The sequence below is a fragment of the Tasmannia lanceolata genome, unplaced genomic scaffold, assembly GCF_043159265.1.
Source record: "Tasmannia lanceolata isolate RefF3 unplaced genomic scaffold, GAP_Taslan_0.1 ptg000013l, whole genome shotgun sequence".
NCBI classification, from domain to species: domain Eukaryota; kingdom Viridiplantae; phylum Streptophyta; class Magnoliopsida; order Canellales; family Winteraceae; genus Tasmannia; species Tasmannia lanceolata.
Window position 1 is genome coordinate 30,153,539 of NW_027518690.1, and position 19,678 is coordinate 30,173,216.

Below are 19,678 nucleotides of genomic sequence, written 5' to 3' on the forward strand. Positions count from 1 at the left end.
GTGACAAAGCTTGCAAACCAAAAACATATTTCTTACACTCCCTATTCCAAAAAAAAGTACTGTATAACTTACACCATAAGATGATCCAAACCGTCCAACTGATGGGTCACATTGTAAATAGGATGTTGCTAAAAAACACATTTCCATGTGATGATCCTAGCCTTGCAGTCTATAGATGAACGACATATTTAGGAAACATTTATTGATTGGAGGGTTGTAATTATCCTATGGAAATGAATTTTAGCATACAACCTACTTACATTGTGGCCCATCAAATGGATGGTTTGGATCATCGTACGATGTAAGCCATACAGTACTTTTTGAAAAAAATACTAACTATAAGGACTTACACTATATAAAAACTCTCATAATCACATAATTTCCCTCTAAATCATGGGGAAACGGGTCAAATGGGCCGGCTCAAAATGACATGGAAAATTTTACGGGTCATTGGGATTGGACCCGCACCCGGCCTGTGCGGGCAGGGTCGGCCCGCGGGTCATCCAGATTTTTTGACGTATTTTTTAAGTTTTTTTTTTGGGGAAAATGAAAAAAAAAATCTACTTTTTAGCTGAAATTGTCAGAAAGGGTAGTGATTTCTAAATTCTCAAAGAAGGTTGGAGGGAGAAGACTTAGCCCATTTTCGGACCACAATACCCTTACATGTGTTAAAGTTAACCCATCCAATCATTCATTTTTCACGTTTTCCAAAGGCACCTTTTCACCTTGTTTCATGATTACTACGCAACGAAACCATCTTCTTCAACCTCTTCTCTTCTCAAACATATGAAAAAGCTTCCATTAAATCACTTCTCACAGTCCCATAAAACTTTCCGTTCTTCCATTTGAGCTTTTTCAATCACTTCTCTTCTCAAACCAATAGTATAAAAACCTCTTGTAACCTTGTAAAACCTCTTCTCAAAGGCTTGTAAAACCATGGTTTTGGCGAGCTCTCCTCAAAGCCATAGTTTAAAAACCTCTTCTTCAATCTCTTCTCTTCTCAAAGCCAAACCTTGTATTTAAAAACCTGAAATTCTTGCAAGCTATCTATGATTCCATTTCGCATCAAATTTAAGGTATTCCCTCCCTCTTAACTTTGTTTTTTTGAAAATAGAGGTTCACAATGATAAATAGTGGTTCTTATTGTTAAAATAGTGGTTCAGAGTGTTAATTAGTGTTAAATAGTGGTTATGTACTGTTAAAACAGTGACTCGGAGTGGCAAATAGTGGTTCCGATTAACTAAATAGTGTTTCTTAGTGGTTCAGAGTGGTTAATAGTGATTTTTAGTGTTTAAATAGTGGTTTGGAGTGATAAATATGGGTTCTTTAGTATTAAAACACTGGTTTGGAGTTATAAATATTGGTTCTTAGTGTTTAAATAGTGGTTCAGAGTGGTATTTAGTGGTTCTTAGTGTTCAATAGTGGTTCTTAGTGGTATTTAGTGGTATTTAGTGTTAAATAGTGGTTCTTAGTATTAGGGTGAGAGGGTTTTGGGAGAGTTAGGGTGTGAGGGATTATCGGTTTTGAGTTGTGGGTTTTTATGGTGCGAGTGGTTTCGACGCTGGTTTTTTTTTTTTTTTTTTTTTTTTTTTTTTTTTTTTTTTTAAGTTGGCTTCGTAGGTCGACTTCTAGGTCGACCTGTATGGTGCATTTACAACCTGTTTATATAAGACATGAAAATGTCGACTTGAAGGTCGACCTTTTCAGTGCAATTTATAACCTGACGATGTAAGAAGGACCTAGGTCGACTTGAAGGTCGACTTCTTCAGTGCATTTACAACATGATGATGTAAGAAGGAAATAGGTCGACTTGAAGGTCAACTTCTTCCAAGAAAAAAAAAAAGATATGTTCCACTAAAATTCATATGATTAAAACGGAGAAAGATGAAAGGGAGAAATATATGCCAGAAATGGATCACAGGAATAGGTGCAACACATTTACATTAACTAACTTTACAGATCGCCTTTTCATTTAGACTGTTTATACATCTTCAAATCACCAACACCAACACCAACACCATCACCATCACCACACTCACTACTCCCTATACTCTCCTTTCATTTCCAACCACCATTATCTGATGAACATGTCACGACAAACACGAAATTTGCCCACAACAATGAACATACAAACACCAAAATTGATGAACTTGTTTACATTTTTTCTACTAAACATGTCAACCACATTACATCAAGGTAAGAGGAATTAAGCTAACTAAAGAAATTACATAACACATTCAAATTTTCCCATCGATAATAGATTTTTCGAAAGTTGATTCTATCCCATCGTCTGATTTTTCTAAGCTGACCCGCCCATACACCCCCTCTAGAAGCTGAGATAAGAGAGTACTTCTCATCGACGTAATATGTTCCTGTGAGAACTCTAGAACAACATTACGGGTGAGTCATTCCATTTCCTTTAAAACAAACAGCCCACAATCATTGCTTCAAAATAGAACAAATTCATGAATTAAGTACTGGTGAATAACAAAGACGAACTTGCCAATAACATCAAGTACAATGATGACTAACATCACATGTTTCTTTGTATGGGCCAAACTTCTTAGATCTCACATCTGACTCTCCAAGTACCCCAAACTGGATGAGCTCAATCAAATATCTATGATCCTTCATCTTCGAATCCATATGACGGGTCCACTTCAGTAAATGTGGAAGCACATGAGGAAGAGAAGGATCCCAAAGGTTCGTATGCTCAAATAACCATACCTGGAATCATAATATACTTTTTTTAAGGAATATTAACAAATAAAGTACAAGTGTTTTCAACAATATATGTCAAATTTACCTGTAGTAGGATGGAGCATCCCATAATATGTCACTTTCTGTTCAACGAATATGAATTCAACGACTGTACAATGAAGTCATGCACGGGATACGCCCAAGCAAATTTGCTAACAATTTCGATATCTGCATAATGGAAGAGGCATGACCTGGTCCTACGATCCGAATGTGCAAACAAAATAGTGCTAAACAAGAGCATCAGCACGTGCTTCACAGTCGCCTCTGCAAACAATTTCTCATCCGAATTGACCTCAGCCTGTATTGCGCTCATAGTTTCATCTAAGGATGCCGTTGGAGTTGGGAACCTCCAACCTTCGACCTTCTCAGTGGAACCCCAGTTAATTTTCAACCTTTCGCCTACCACACTCAACCCACTGGAAAGGTAGATGGAATCCAATCCAATGAATCCAAGCCACTAGTAAGGTAGATGGAATCCAATCCAATGAATCCAACCCACAGGTAAAGTAGATGGAATCCAACCCAATTAATCCAATTCAATGAAACGTAGATGGAATCTAATCCAATGAATCCAATCCACTGGTAAGGTAGATGGAATCAAACTATTGAACGACTATTACAACTATAAAGGCACTGGTTAGGTAGATGGAATCCAATCCACAGGTAAAGGAGATGGAATCCAACCCAATGAATCCAATCCAATGAATCCAATCCACTGATAAGCTAGATGGAATCAATCTATGGAACGACTATTACAACTATAGAGGCCATTGAACCACCAATGAACCACTATAGAGTTCTAAAATACAAGGTGACAACCCAAGAGGGGGGCTGAATTGGCTAATTAAAAATTTGGGGCTTAATTAAGTGGATTATTAAAATCAATTTACCAATTAAGCCTAAACAAGTCTAACCCTTAATCAATCAATAAATATAATGTATGCTAGAGATTAGATTTTACTTTATGCATATATACTCTAACCTTTGTTCAATCAAACATAAACATAAGTAAAGGGAAAGATTACCAAACACCCAAGTGCAGAGAAAAGGAGAAGAGAAAGCATCCACAAGGCACAAGATTTATAGTGGTCGATCACAACTTGACCTACTCCACTCTTCCAAGTTTTTCTTCTTGGGATTCTTCACTAACCAATAAGATTCTTCAACGGGCGAATCTTAAAGGCGTTCACCAACTCCTTCAACTTCCAAGGGATCACACCATTTCGCACGAAGCCTTTCCGATGACACCTTCTTCTTACAATTGATTTACCTTTCTTTCCGAGCCAAATCGGAGACCCTCAAATATAGAATGAAGAAATAAAATTAAAGAACTCTCAATGCCTCTTGATAGGCTGATTACAACTTTGAAAGCTCACAAATGCTCCAAGGAATAGATACAAATGTAAAGCCTATGGAGATCCTCTTGATAGAATGTAAAAATACAAGTTCAAAGAGGTTTAACCGTTCATATAAAAGTTTATGTACAAGAAGATAGGATTTGATCTTACAAAAAGGTTGTTTAGAAAGGTTCTGATAGTGTATATATAGCCCACAAGGAAATATGACCGTTTGGGGGTAAAACTGCGAATTACAGAGTTGAAAAAGTCAACCTGCGAAAGCCTCAACGGATCTATTTCCAAGCCGCGGCGGTCAACCGAGGCACTATAGTCGCCCGCGCTTATCGGGCTCTTCTTTGGAAATTCAAAATTCATACCAACGCGGTCGACTGGCCCAAGGGCGGTCGCCCGGCGAGGGCTTCCTGTTTGAATTAAATTTTTGCTCAAAACACTATCACGGTTGACCGGACCCATCTCGGTCGACCTCTAAAACCAACCTGGATTGTTTCTGTTTCAAACAGAAACATATCCGCGGTCGCCCGGCTTACCCTGGTCGACCGGCCCAATAAATTTCGAGACGCCTGAAATTCCAGGTCTCATACCGCGGTTGCCCGGCATAGCCCGGTCGACCGACCCTGACTGAAATTCTATTTTTAACTTTAAAATCCAGGGGCTTTGGGCTTTGGTCTTTGGGCTTTAGTCCTAGGTTTTCAAGCACATTCTTGGGTGTGTTGATGGTTTTCAAAGATGTAAAATGTTGAGTATGAAAACCATTTTGAAAACCTTTTGAAGGTGCATTTAAATATAAAATCAAGAGGACTCCAAATACATTCTAATAGTGTATACCATTGAGTCTTCTTGGAATGTCTTTGTTCCTTTGCACTTCCTCAGACTTCTTCAACTTGAGAGTGAACTTCTTGAACTCCGTTTGACTCTTGTGACTCCTCCAATCTTGAATGCATGTTGGAAGGTGCATGAGGTGTCACCAATGACTTGTTCAACTCGAAGCTTCTTCTTGACACTTGTTGGAAACTTGTAGGATCTTTATGTTGAGCTTCTTGACTTGAACATCTTCAAATGAGGATGCTTCCAATGTAGGTGCAAGTTCTTGGTTCCTTCTTTGCTTATTGATCCACAAGCCATGTGTTGTGTTGAGTTGTGTAATGGAGATTATGACATGAAATTCCTGTATATGACACAATACCTCAAGGCAACACATTAGTCTATAAAAGCTAATCAATTTAGTTTGCTAGCATCAAAATAAGAAGGTAAGGTAAATGATTAACCCATGGGAACCCTTGGGCTTACAAGTTCATTGAACCATTATTGAACCATTATTGAACTACTATATAGGTCATTGAACAACTATTGAACCAGTACTGAACCAATATTACAACTATAGAGACCATTGAACCACTACTGAACCACTTTTGAACAACTACTGAACCACCATTGAACCACTACTGAACCACTTTTGAACAACTACTGAACCACTATTGAACCACTACTGAACCACTTTTGAACAACTACTGAACCACTATTGAACCACTACTGAACCACTTTTGTACAAGTACTGAACCACTATTGAACCACTACTGAGCCACTTTTGAACAACTATATAGTGGTTCAATAGTTGTTCAAAAGTGGTTCAGTAGTGGTTCAATGGTCTCTATAGTTGTAATATTGGTCCAGTACTGGTTCAATAGTTATTCAATGGCCTCTATAGTAGTTCAATAGTGGTTCAATAGTGGTTCAATGAACTCTATAGTGGTTCAATTGTTGTTCAATTGTGGTTCAGTAGTTGGATTCTAGCTTACCAATGGATTGGATTGGTACAAGATCTCTATAGAGACCTTGAACCAACATTGAACCACTACTGGACCACTATTACAACTATAGAGGCTATTGAACCACTATTGAACCAGTACTGAACCAATATTACAACTATGGAGGCCATTGACCACTACTGAACCAATATTACAACTATAGAGGCCATTGAACCACAATTGAACCGGTATTGAACCACTATTGAACAACTATTACAACTATAGAGGGCATTCACCAGCTACTGAGCCACCATTGAACCACTATTACATCTTGAGGGCATCTATAGTGGTTCTGAGCCCATGGAATACATCAATAAAGGTCTTCTTCAAGTACAAAAACATTCCACCCATGAAACCCTAATAGAAGAATATGGAATTAAATGGAGTTGGGGTTTCTGTTCTTACCGTTGAAGATGGAGTTCACGTTCCCCGTCGAAGGGTGGATGAGAGAAGGGCGTCGGTGTTGGTTGGGTTCACTTCGCCGCCGGTAGGGTTCGATTTCTCCGACAAAACGCGGTGGAAGAGAGAAGATGGAGAGAGAGGACGGAGTGTGTGCCACCCCAATGGTTCGGTTCACTTCGCCGCCGGTGGGGTTTCGATTTCTTCGAACCTACGGCCCTACCGGTGGAAAAGAGAAGGACGGAGAGAATGGAGAGAGAAGATGGATTGAGGTTTGCAGTGGGAAGGGAGGGAAGGTAAAAAAACAAAAGTAAAAGTGGAAAAATTCAAAATAAGGTAAGTAAGGGTATTGTGGTCCGAAAATGGGCTAAGTTTTCTCCCTCCAACCTTCGTTGAGAATTTAGAAATCACCAACCCTTTCTGACAATTTCAGCTAAAAAGTAGATTTTTCTAATCATTTTCCCTTTTTTTTGTATAGGGATTTGCTAGCCACCTTCCTCAGAGGCACTTGTCTGCTTGTCGCCCATCCTTTGCTGCAAAGATTGGTACGATTTGTGCAAAGGTGGCTAGCAATACATAATAACAATAAATAATAATCACGCGGGTACTAAGTTTTAAATGAAAAATTATGGGAAAATGGAAGCAAAGTAGAGAAATTACGAGAAAAATACCAACAGAATGTGCTAAAATATGACAATTACGGGAAAATTCCAAAAATTATGACAATTACGGGAAAAAGGCATAAAAAGGAGACATCCGGCGTCTTATTTTAACTCATGTGCAAGGGCATATGAGAAGCGGAAATGACGAAAAAAAACGTAGTGAAAAAGGACATACGTGGGAGTTTGACGGAAATTAAGGCGGGACCCATAAGGCAATAGCAGGAAAGAACGTGCCCAAAAATATAGGACTCTCGCTTTTAGTATACTAAGGATAAGGATTTTGGGACTTACAAGACGAAAACTCAATCGAAGAAAATGGGTTGCCACATCAACTCATAGGGAACCAACACAGAATCTAGCTTATTTTTTGTGATAGAAAAAAAGGGCAAAATATAATGAGATAGAGATTTTATATGGTGTCAGGCTCCATTTGTCGGGTCACAAAGTAAATAGATTGTGCCTAAAAGGTCATTTCCATATGATGATCGTAGCCCTCCAATCTATAGAGGAACTTCATATCACAGAAACCTCTCTTATGAAAATGATTTTTGGAACAAAACCCATTTACGTTGTGGCCCATCAAATGGACGGTTTGGATTGTCCTATGGTGTAAGCCGGGCAGTAATTTTTGAAAAAAAATAAAATTAAACTATAGTCTAGTATTTTTCAAGCTTAAGGCCATGTTTGGCTGCCAGGAATGTTTTTTGGGAAATGATGAAATAGACATTTTTTTACATGGGACAGCCACCTATCAAACCCGTTGGATCCTTCGCGCATGAAATAAATAAGCCCTAGATACACTAGAGGTGGCTGTCCCATGTAAAAAAAGGGGTGGATATATCACTTCCCTTTTTTTTCATGATAAATCAGTGTCTAGTAGTGGCGAGAGAGGGGTAGTATGGTACTGCGAGGAGGCGGGAGATTTGAGAGGGCGATGAGCCTGAAAAGTGGCTAAAAATAGGAAAATTTTGCCATTTCTCATCACCAGGAGACACTAGTCTCCTTTTTTTTGTTTCCTTGTTTTTAGCCACCTCACCCTCGTCATGAAAACAAATTCATGGTAGCCAAGCGTTTAGATTACAGGAATTTTAAGAAAAAGTTTGGAAAGGAAATTTTTTTCTAAAATTTCCTACCTTTTTACACTGGAAAAAAGACAACCTGAACCATTCCTATTCAACTTTTACCTAGAGGGATCTTCAATTTATGATAGTATCCCTCTAAATTAACCATTATCATATCATTTCTCTCTAAATCGTGGAAAGAAAAAATTTCAATAGGAAATGTTTTCTTGCATTCCAAGCAAGGTAAGTGAACACTAAGGGGCCGTTTGGATACGTGTATTTTAGAATCCGGAGTTTCTTCAAAATTGTAGCTAAGAGACAAGAGAAGAAGCGGACCAGCCGTCGTTTTGACCCATTTTTTACTTCTCGCCCTTCTTTCCGTTAGCAAGAGAGTACCAGCTTCTACCATATTTCCAGGTTTTAGAAATCTCAGGATGCAGGAGAGCTTTCTAAAACCTGATTTTCTTACTTAAAATCCAAGAAATGCTGCCAGGACCGTGGCAACAGCTTGGTCATGAACCCTCTTTTACATTGTTTTCAAACTAAAAACCTGGATTCTAAAATCCGCGTATCCAAACAGCCCCTAAGGGGCCGTTTGGATACAAGGATTTTCATAATCTTGGATTTCCTCAAAATCCTGTATGTGTGACGAGAGAAGGAGACAATCGGTTTCGCTTCTCATTAGAATCTTGGATTTTAAGTAAGAAATCCAGGTTTTAGAAATCTCTCCTCCATCCTCATATTTCTAAAACCTGGAAACATGGGACTATCTCTTGCTCTCTTGTTGACAGAAAGAAGGGAGAGAAATCAGAAAACGACGGGTCTCCTTCTTCTCAGGTCTCCCAGCTACTATGTTTAGAAAATCCAAGATTCTAAAATCCGCGTATCCAAACGGCCCCTAAAAAACTTAAGTCAACAGTAAAATGAAAACGAATTAATCGTTTTCAACACTTTTTCCTTGGTAAGTGATGCAACAGAATGGAGCTCATTTATGATTTTAATGAAACATACTCCTTTCTAAAACCCTACTTGCCCTCTCTCTCTCTCTCTCTCTCTCTCTCTCTCTCTCTTTAAGTTTCATGTTTAAGTTTTTCTTTGATATGGGCTTCTTTTGTTCTGTGTGTTTAATATTTTTTCTCTTTTTCTTTTATTTTTGCTGGATAGTGGGTGATTTTGGCAGGGTTTTTGTGACTTGATGAATATATTTTTGCTTCATTAGAGAAAACCTAGTTCTAAAAAAATATTGTTTTCCGGTTGAATCTAGTGTTTCTCTTGGGTCTTTCCATCATATTCTTAGGTGGAAAAAAACCCTATTGATGGGGTATGAAAAGCGACGACCAATTAGCTGCTGACACGTGGCCCTTAAAGGGCCCACCACGAATTCGGCACTTGCTCAGGGGTAGTCTGGTAATCTGCCAAGAGCAGGTAAGCCTAAACCCACAAATGGGCTGATACCTGTCCTGGGGTAGGTAATTCAACCACCCCAGGGCTCTCTCTATAAAAGGCCTCTTGAGGCTCAAAGAAGGGGGTAATAACTTCTAAGCGACCACTCTTAAAGTTTTGGCTCTGCACTTCTGCTCATACTGACTTGAGTGTCGAAGGGCCCGTCCGGAGCAACGACTCCGGGTTGGTCTTCTGACCTCGTGCCCCCTTGTGCAGGGCTCAGTTCCTTCAGTATAGCCCCTTGGGCCCGTCAGATTAGCTCATACGTCATTGCCGTATCTGTTACCAATTTTAGGCCTAACAGATTGGCGCCATCTGTGGGACCATGAACTAAAAGCTGTTCAAATCCCCTATACAAAATGGCCAGGCAGAAGAGTGCTCGGGTACTAACTGCCCGAGCTACCCGAGCTGTAGTACCTCGCGGGGTTAGAAGTGACCGAATCGCCTCGCAGGTAGTAGCTCCCTCTGCAACAGCAGAGCAGAGCCCGACTCATTTGGAACACCTCAATCCCACCCCCACTCCGGATCAAGTTCAAGCTCTCTTTCAACAGATGACTGCTCTTGTCGGTCAATACCAACATCTGATCCAAGCGCCTCCCCAGCATCCTCCAGAGGCCCAACGACCTGTATAGGAAAGGTCGAGTGCCCACAGGGGAGAGCCAGCGTGCCCTAGTGGAGACCGGACTGACCACTCCACAAGGCAAGTCCATCATTCCAAAACCAGACATGCCCATACAGAGCCTCACCACCGCCGGAGGTCACGATCTCGCTCCGCGCAAAAGCACCAAGCCAAGGAAGACCGTGCGCCGCGGGAAAGATCCCGGCATCGTCGAAGGAGTCCAGAAAGCCATTCCGGCTCTGCTCCGAGCCCCTAAGTAGAGAAAGACAGATCAGTGGGCCGAGCAGACCAGAGCTGGCAAAGGATCAAGGCCGGCCCACTACAAAGATGTTCTCAAGCAGACCGCCGTTCAGCGACAATGTTATGAACGCGCCAGCACCCAGAGGGTTCAAAATACACACAGTTCCACAATATGACGGAACCACCAACCCTATAGACCACCTGGAGACGTTCAGGACTATGATGCTCCTCCACGACGCCTCTGACGGGTTCCTTTGCAGAGCATTCTCGACCACACTGACCGGTGCAACCCGGGACTGGTACTCGAGGATCAAGCCGAACTCCATCAGCAACTTTGAGGACTTTGGGGACGATCTGGTCCGCCATTTCATGAGCAGCCGGAGGCCGCCGAGAAAAACAACAGCATCCCTAATGGCCTTGTGGCAGAAGGATAATGAACCTCTGAAAACATTCGTCAGCCGTTTCAATAGGGAGGCTCTCCGAGTGCCAAATTTGGATCCTTCAGCCGCCATGAACGCACTCCTGACAGGCGCCAAATCCAACGATTTTCGCCGATCAGTTGCTCGCCAGAACCCGCACTCACTGCGGATCTGATGGCTGGAGCCGAGGAATACATAGCCGTGGAGGAGACTCTGGCAGCCTTAGACTCAAACCGGAGGAGAACCTCTGAGGAAAAGAACCCTACCAAGCAGCGTAGGGATGATAAGGCCTCCAGAAGAGAGAGGTCCCCCCCCAGAGGAGGGAATAAAACTTTACCCCTCTCAACACCTCCCGGAGACACATACTGGCCGCGATCAGAGAAGAATAATTCGTAAGGTGGCCGACCAGGATGATCTCCAAGGGAAATAAGAGAGACAAGTCGAAGTATTGTCGGTTCCACAGGGACCACGGACACGACACAGACGAGTGCTGGCAGCTCAAGGGAGAAATCAAGCTGCTGATCGGTCGGGGATACTTGAAAAAATATGTCAAAGATGACGGCCACAGAAGAGAGCGTAGGGAGAAGAGTCTTCAGGGCCAGAGCCCTCGAGGGTCACAGCCGCCCCCTGCACGGAATCAATCTCGCCCACCATCGAGTCCACAGCCGGAGATGCGCCGATCCCAGCCCAAGGGGGTCATCAACACAATTATGGGCGGACCGGCCGCCGGGGGTACATCATCTGCTGCTCGAAACGCCTACGCACGCCGGGTCAATGCCGTGCACACATGCGGTAAAAAGATGAAGACAGAGAATGAGATTTCCTTCTCATATGCGGACCTCGACAACTTGATACTCCCCCATGACGACGCCCTGGTCATAACCATGCTAGTCCCGAACTGGGAGTTGAAGAAATTCCTCGTCAACAACAGGAGTTCGGCCGACATCCTCTACTGTCACGCATTCAAACAGATGATGATAGGAGACGATCGCTTGAAGGCGGCGAACTCTGATTTGTTCGGTTTCTCGGGAGAAATTATTAAAGTGGAAGGACAGATTGAACTCCCAGTCCTGGTCGGATAACCGCTCTGCTAAGCTTTCGTAATGGTCAACTTCCTGGTAGTGAGGGCCACATCGGTCTACAACGCTATCTTAGGACGACCCGGCCATAATCTCATTCGTGCTGTTGTCTCCGCTTATCATCAGAAAATGAAGTTCATAACTCCAAATGGTGTGGGAGAAGTCAGAGGAGATCAGCCTCAATCCAGGGAATGCTACGCCATGGCGCTCAAGAGCAAAAATGTATCAGAATCACTGCCGATTGAGCTACTCGATCTAAGAGATGAAGCCCAAGTGAATGAACCCGCTGAAGTCCTCATCCCCGTTCCTCTGTTCGAAGGCGACGGCGAGAAGGTCATCCAAATCGGCTCCTCTCTGGATAGTAGCACCTGGCAGAACCTCACCCAGTTTCTTCAAGGCAATGCAGACGTCTTCGCATGGGCTCCCGCAGACATGCCCGGCATAGATCCGGAGGTCAGCACGCACAGACTAGGTGTCGATCCCACCTGCAGGCCGGTGAAACAAAAAATGAGACATTTTGCCCTAGAAAGGCGGCAGGCGATCAAGGAGGAAGTGGAGAGGCTCTTAAGGGCTGACTTCATTCGAGAAATCCAATATCCGGACTGGCTGGCAAATGTGGTCCTGGTAAAGAAAGCCAATGGGAAGTGGAGGACCTGTGTTGATTTCACCGATCTGAACAAAGCTTGTCCCAAGAATAGCTACCCGCTCCCAAAAATTGATCAGCTGATAGATGCCACCGCAGGTCACGAACTGCTGAGCTTCATGGACGCCTTCTCTGGGTACAACCAAATCAGAATGTATGAATCAGATATACCGAAGACTTCCTTCATAATAGATCAAGGGATGTATTGTACCGCGTCATGCCTTTCAGCCTAAAGAATGTCGGGGCCACATATCAGAGGCTCGTGAACAAGCTTTTCAAGAAACAGATCGGCCGCAACATAGAAGTCTATGTAGATGACATGTTGGTCAAAATCCAAAGAGTACAACATCATGTCTCCGACCTGAAAGAGACGTTCCAAGTCCTAAGGGAGCATAACATGAAGCTCAATCCCACCAAGTGCACTTTTGGTGTCAGCTCGGGAAAATTCTTGGGATTCATGGTAAGCCAGAGAGGGATAGAAGCCAATCCGAAAAAGATCAAAGCTGTGGTGGAGCTCACTCCACCAAAGACCATTACAGAAGTACAGCGGCTAACCGGGATGGTGGCCGCCCTATGGCGCTTCATCTCAAATCTGTAGAGAGATGCCTGCCTTTCTTCAGCGCTGTCAAAGGAATCAAAACAGCACCCTGGACACAAGAGTGTCAGGTCGCATTCGAAGAGTTAAAACAATACTTGTCCTCTCCACCGCTGTTGACAAAGCCAGAGCCGGGGGAGGAGCTGCTTTTGTACCTATCCGTAAGCCCCCTGGCACTGGCAGCTGTGCTAATCCGAGAAGAGCACAACCAGCAGAAACCGATCTACTATGTCAGCATGGTCCTACACGATGCTGAGATCAGCTACCAGTGGGTTGAGAAATTGGCATATGCTATGATCATGACGGCCAAAAAACTGAGGCCGTATTTTTAAGCCCACACAATAAAGGTCCTGACCGATCAACCACTCAGACAGGTTCTCCACAGACCAGACACCTCGGGGCGACTTGTGAAATAGGCCGTAGAGCTGAGCGAATTTGATATCCATTACCTGCCTAGGCCGGCGATAAAGGCCCAAGTGCTGGCAGACTTCGTGGCCGAGTGCACCCTCCACCAGCAAAGCATCAAATTCAAGATTGTCCAAACCCCGGTTGTAGAGAAGGTAACTACAACTGGGGAATGAACAAAAGCTGAGATTGAACCATTAAGAACAGAAACTATCCCCATACCGGCAGAACAGAATCCATCGTCCAACGAACCACTCTGGGAAGTATATGTGGACGGATCTTCAAACAAGGTTGGCTGTGGAGCCGGTTTGATTCTCACCGGGCCTGATAACTTTGTTCTGGATTACGCGCTAAGATTCAGATTCCGTGCGTCCAACAATGAGGCAGAATATGAGGCTCTCATCGCCAGAATGAACCTAGCAGTCCAGACTAGTGCCCAAAGGCTAAAGGCGTATTGCGACTCCCAGCTGGTTGCAAACCAGATCCAAGGAGTCTATGAGACCTGCGACGAGCGCATGATTAAATATCTCTCCAAGGTCCTCCAGTTGGCCAGCAAGTTCAAAAACTTTGAGGTCATCAGAATCTCTAGAACGGAAAATGCAAAAGCGGATGTGCTGTCTAAACTGGCAGCATCCGATTACACCACTCTTGGGAGTATATGTATGGAATTCCTAAAGAGATCCAACATTGAAAATGAGACCGTAGAAACAATGCAGGTCAAGCACGAGCCGTGCTGGATGGAGGAGATCATTGAGTACCTGCGTAGCGGGAAGCTTCCCGAAGCAAAGAAGGAAGCCCACAAAGTGATACAGAGAGCAGCCCGATTTTTTCCAGATGGTGAGAGCCTGTACAAAAGGTCGTACACCCTCCCGTACCTAAAATGCCTCTGGCCAAGCAACGCCGCATACACTCTGCAAGAGACGCACGAAAGGATTTGCGGAGAACACCTGGGGGCAAGGCCCTGGCCATCAAAGTACTGTTAAGAGGCCTGTATAGGCCAACCTTGAGGCAAGACGCTCTAGACCTGGTCAAAAGGTGCAAGAGATGCCAAAAGTTCTCTCCCACCATCCATCAACCGGCTGTTTCCATGGCCCCGATTATCAGTCCACTCCCTTTTGCAGTGTGGGGGATGGACATCTTGGGCCCTTTTCCACCAGCCTCCGGAGGACGTGAGTTCGTCGTGGTGGCCATTGACTATTTTACCAAGTGGGTGGAGGCTGAACTTCTACCCCAGATCACGGAGCAAAACGTGCAGACCTTCTTCTGGAAATCAGTCGTTTGCAGATTCGGGATCCCCCGCATCTTGATAATGGACAACGGCAGACAGTTCGACTGCCGTAACTTTCAAAAATTCTGCTCTGACTTGAAGATCGAAAAAAGATTCACTTATGTGACGCACCCTCAGACGAATGGACAGATTGAGGTAACGAACAGAATCCTACTCCAGGGGATCAAAAAGAGGCTGGATGAAAGGGCAAGCCGATGGGCAGACGAACTTTATCACGTCCTATGGGCGTATCGTACCACCCCGTGCACCGCGACGAGGGAATCACCATTCAACCTGTCCTTTGGGACTGAGGCCGTGATACCCGTTGATGTTGGCGTCCCATCCCCAGAGTCACCAACTTCAATGAGCAGCTCAATGGAGATGGGCTCTGCGTAAACCTTGACTTGCTTGAAGAAGCCCGGGAAGAATCCCGAATCAGGGTCGCGGCTTACAAACAGAAAGTGTCCAACTATCACGATCTAAAGATATGCCCAAGAGAATTCCGAGTAGGGGACTTAGTCCTAAGGAAGGTTGCTATCTCCAACCGAAGAAGGTAGGCAAATTCTCCCCGACCTAGGAGGGGCCGTACCGAGTAAAGGAGGTGAGTCGCCCAGGGAGTTATAAGCTGGAAACGCTTGGGGAGCACCCACTACCCCATGCCTGGAATTCGAAGAACCTCCGAAAATACTATCAGTAGCTGGCCACTTGGCACAAAAGCGAGTGCCGTTATAAGAATGCTTGAATGTGAATGATAAAAAGGATAGTCTCTTTGCAAATCTCCGACCACTCTGTCTTAGAAACCCAGTTCACTAAAACTTGGGTACTCGCCGCTTGGTTCACCCCGGTTTGTCTCCACAAAGACCGGAAGCACACTTCTGGTCAGGAACGGGCCCGGGCAGAAAACCAAACCTGCTCGGAAACCTAGTTCGCTAAAACTTGGGTACTCGCCGCTTGGTTCGCCCCGGTTCGTCTCCACAAAGACCGGAAGCGCACTTCTGGTCAGGAACGGGCCCGGGCAGAAAACCAAACCCGCTCGGAAACCCAGTTCACTAAAACTTGGGTACTCGCCGCTTGGTTCGCCCCGGTTCGTCTCCACAAAGACCGGAAGCGCACTTCTGGTCAGGAACGGGCCCGGGCAGAAAACCAAACCTGCTCGGAAACCCAGTTTACTAAAACTTGGGTACTCGCCGCTTGGTTCGCCCCGGTTCGTCTCCACAAAGACCGGAAGCGCACTTCTGGTCAGGACCGGGCCTGGGCAGAAAACCAAACCGGCTCGGAAACCCAATTCACTAAAACTTGGGTACTCGCCGCTTGGTTCGCCCCGGTTCGTCTCCACAAAGACCGGAAGCGCACTTCTGGTCAGGAACGGGCCCGGGCAGAAAACCAAACCTGCTCGGAAACCTAGTTCACTAAAACTTGGGTACTCGCCGCTTGGTTCGCCCCGGTTTGTCTCCACAAAGACCGGAAGCGCACTTCCGGTCAGGAATGGGCCCGGTTAGAAAAATAAACCTTTTCGAGAACCCGGGTCAATAAAAACTTGAATGCCTGCCCGGAGCGCCGTTCTGTTATGAAACAAACTGTTTTACAAGTATCATTGGCCCACAGTGTTGAGTTAATCAATACTAGTCAGAGGCAGACATGAGCGAAAACAGTGGACAGCTAAATGTAACTTCTATTCATGAAAATATGGGCCTCCAAGGGCAATTACAAAAAGTAGGGCCTCCAAGGACCATTACAAAAAGTAGGGCCTCCAAGGGCCATTACAAAAAGAATCAAGAAATTGTGCCAAAAAGGGCAAATGGGGAGCTCAATACACCCCATGACCACCATCCCGCGGGGGATCTACCACCGGGGCTTCAACTGCTGCGAAGGTGTCCTGCTCGTCTTCGTCCCTAGCCACCGGCGGATCAGGAAGGACAAGGCCCGTGAGAACGACATTCGGGTTGGATCCATTGACCTGCTCAAGGCAATCCATGAACCCCAGCTTATAAGATTCCGTGGACAAGCTAATGAGCTCGTCCTCCTTCTTCTGCATAGCCTCTGCCACGGCCGCTATCTGCATCTCCCGGGCTCTCTCCCTTTGCACATTGAGGGCGTCGGAGGCCTTCTGCTTCTGGGCGGCATTATCGGACTTGAGCCTATTCATCTCCTCGTCCCTCTCCTTGATGGACCTATTGAGCTCGGCAGCCTCCTGCATCAGCTTGCCGTTCTCCTCCTCAGACTTGGTGATTGCTTCAGAAAACTTCCTGCTCTTCTCGCGGAAGTCATGATAATACAATCCGATCTGCGGGTCAACGAAAATGAATGAGTAACGGGTAAAAATAAAATAAAATTGGTACCTGGTAAAGTGAAGAAAAGATGGCCTCGTCGGCCGCAGCTGGAGTCTCGTTTAGAACCTGGAGCTTGTCTCGGTTCAGTAGGCCTTTGGTGATGATCTCCATGGCCACCCGGCTCTCACCCAAGCCGGTGTGGCTCTTCTGAACGGCCTAGTTGGCCCGGAAAACATTGTCCCCAGGCTTTGCCTGGGAGGGGCGGACTCTGTGGATGCTCCCCCTGACTTGGAGGATCCCGCTCCCCGGCTGTATGTGCCGACCAGTTCTACTGTGGGCTTGCCCTTGGGGGGCGGTGCATCCTGAGTCGGTGCAGGACTTGAGGTCTTGGGAGCTTTCCTCTTCTGGCCCTGCTGTCCCTGGCCCCTTCCGAAGGCTCCTTGCCTCACCTTCTCCAGCTGGGACTGCGTCTGCATTTCTAAAACTCAACAGGGACAAACAAAAACCGGCCAGGAACAAAAGAGAGAAAAGAGGAGCTCAAAAGCAAGACTAGCCACATACGTGTCGGGGTCGCAGTACTAATGCCGAGCCCGACCAGAACCTCTTCCCTAGAGAAGTTTGCACAATGAATCAGGCCCTCCCGGTGCAACTCCTCACAGACTAGAGCAAACGGTCTCATATCCTCACCCTCTAAGAGCGGCTTGAGGGTCAGCGCAAGTGTATCTGGGGTGTCCCATTTTAAAGGAACCGGCCAGGGCTCAGTAGGCTCGCTGTCCTCGACATAGAAGAACCTGTTCTTCCATTGATGTATGGAGGATGGAATGCCAGCAATCATTTTCACCTCAGGGCGTTGGCTGATGTAAATCCAATCTCCGTCCTTTTGCCTCTTCTGGTGCGCACACATGCGAAACAGTGGTATGGTCAAGCTCCTTTGGAGCCGGCCCTGGACGAGGTATATGAACCCGACCAGCGTCCTCCATGAGTTCGACGTGACTTGAGTCGGGGCTAGGCCGTAATATCGAAGGATTGCGACGAAGAATGGGTGCAAAGGGAACCTGAGCCCGGCTCTTAACAACTCATCATATATACAGACATCGGTACTGTCGTTGCAAGCCCTATCTTCCTCTATCGCAGCCCTCAGCCTGAACCTTTGGGGAATACAATACTTATCCCTAATGTCCCCTAGCCTGGACTCATCAAGGATATTCTCCTCGTAAAGAGCCTGAATGTTATATTTGGGATCGGCGTCCATCCGAGCCCTAGCTATGACCTCGACGGCCCGGCCTAGAAGGAATGTGGTGGACTCATCGGCGGCGTCACTATCTGCGCTCGCCTATGCTCGGAAGTAGCTATCCGTTGGGGACGGGGCGGTATTTAAATCCAAAATCACCTTGTCCCCACTATCTATGACCTCTACACTAACACTAGGACTCGCCATATACGAGCCGGGAACCCTGTGCGGATTCGTTTGGGTCCTCTCTGATGAACTAGACCTCGAACTACTAGAGGATGCGGACTCCTCTGAGGACGACCCAGAACTGGACTTAGAACCAGATTCACTACGGGACATGAAGGACGCAGGAAAAGAAACGAGTAAAAGACGCGCTCAAGAAGATTACCGGTCTGAAAAGGGAGGCTCCTAAATTCGCGGACGACCACAACCACGGGCTATCAGAGCCGAACAGGCAGAGCAAAAAAGAAAAGAGGAAGAAGTAAAAAGTGAAAGTGGAATGTGAAAGGTGAAAACCTCCTTTTATAAGCTTGAGGCTTGAGGCGGTTCGCATTCACGATCCAAGAGACGCCATGTGTCCCTCATTAATGAAGGGCACACACTTCGAGGCAAGGGCGTGAGTAAATGCCCGCATGTATGGACCACGCACGTGCGATTTGGATGCGAAAAATTCCTCAACTGACTAAGGGTTATCTATGAAGTGCTTGAGCACGGAATACCTTCTAAGTGACTGTGCCCGTCTTAAAATCCGTCCAGCCCAAGCCGGGCAGAATATAACGCGTTTCATAAAACGACAAAAATCTGTCCATCCCAAGCTGGACAGAATATGACGCGTCCACTAGACGACAAAAATCTGCCCGGCCCAAGCCGGACAGAATATGACGCGTCCACTAGACGACAAAAATCTGCCTGGCCCAAGCCGGACAGGATATGACGCGTCCGTAAAACGATAAAACTCTGTCCGGCCCAACCCGGACAGGATATGACGCGTCCGCTAGAAGACAAAAATCTGCCCGGCCCAAGCCGGACAGAATATGATGCGTCCGCAAAACGATAAAAATCTGTCCGTCCCAAGCCGGACAAGATATGACGCGTCCGCTAGAAGACAAAAATATGCCCGTCCCAAGCCGGACAGAATATGGAGCGTCCGCAAAAAGACAAAAATCTGCCCGTCCCAAGTCGGACAGAATATGACGCGTCCCTCTAAAAGACAAAAATCTGCCCGGCCCAAGCCGGATAGAATATGACGCGTCCGCTAAATGACAAAAATCTGTACGGCCTTAATTAAATTAGATAAGTAGTTAAAAGAGATCATTAAATCTTTGGTTCACTTTGCCTAGATATAGGAAATAAAAATAATCAAATTAAAGTTAGTTTCGATCTTTGTTTTGTTTAGGGAGTAAATTTATAGTAAGTTGTTCC